The sequence below is a fragment of the Pongo pygmaeus genome, chromosome X, assembly GCF_028885625.2.
Source record: "Pongo pygmaeus isolate AG05252 chromosome X, NHGRI_mPonPyg2-v2.0_pri, whole genome shotgun sequence".
In the NCBI taxonomy this organism is placed as follows: Eukaryota; Metazoa; Chordata; class Mammalia; order Primates; family Hominidae; genus Pongo; species Pongo pygmaeus.
The window spans coordinates 7,836,535-7,837,743 of NC_072396.2; positions in this window are offsets into that span (position 1 = coordinate 7,836,535).

The following is a 1,209-nucleotide window of genomic DNA, read 5'->3' on the forward strand; positions in this document are numbered from 1 at the left end:
ATTTAATAGTAATGCTGTAATATTAATAATAGAAAACCTTGAACTGTCTCCTCTGGAGATGTGTAATTCATAACCCTGGCATAAAATTGTCATTTTGAAAAAGAATCTTGGCATGAAATCTATGAGTTTAATTGGAGGGTATTATCACAAACAAAGGGAATGATAATATACGCCTTGTAACTGACTGAGCCCTTATCCTTGAACTTCTAAGTCTCTTCACCCATCCTCTTCCGTGATATGATAGGTAGAGTCCATTGTCTTCCATCCTTGAAAATGTATTTCAAGAGGTCACATGAAAGGGAAAACTCTTTGTTATTCTCTTTTTCTACTCTGAATAGAAAGCACACACAAGCTTAACCTGGAGCCCAGGAAGGCCGAGAGAAGCCTGCTTTTTTTTGTTTGTTTCTGGGCTTCTCGCGTTGGCACGTGACCCAGGGCATACAAATAAATCCTTGTGATTCAGTTACTTCATGTGCATAAAGAAAAAACTGCAAGAAATATTCTGAATCCATTTTGGATGTTTTACCGCAAACAGCATTCAAACCCACAACTCCCCTTCCCCTTCTGTCACCACAGCCAGGTAAGTAATAAGAATGCCTGGGGGTTGAGGGGGTGAAACTCTGCAAGCCGCAGCCTGTGTTCAAGAAGGCTCCCTGCAACCTCACACCTTAACCACCATGAAAGCTGAGTCATCTCCTTTCTCTGTGACTGAAGCCATCTCTGTACTAGCTTGGGAGTCTTCCTTGCTCTTCCCAGAAAGCCCCACTATGTCATAAGCCTTCTCATACATTCTTTATGCATGTAATGTCATCAGTCTTGACCTCTAAAGCAAAGTTTGGATGTGTGCGTGTTTGGAGGGAGGGGTCCATCCCACCTCTGTGGAATGACTACAGTGGGTATTAGGTCCCAGCCCTGAGCAATACCATAAAGAGCCCAATATCATTTTGCAGAACAAGCAGAATTTACTCCTTGGAGCAAAATAATGCACTCACCCATCGATAATTGAACGACTGGCTTTTTAATATACTTTCCAATAGCAATGTATTTTATTTACTGCTGTGTCCATAGATGCCTTCTACATGGAATTTTCTTTTATCTCCACAGCCCAAAGTGATTCTCTTTGCTATAAACTGCCATAGCATTTTGATTGTCAGTCTCTTACACAACTTATTACATTATTCCTTTTACTGCAGTTATACTACGGTACTC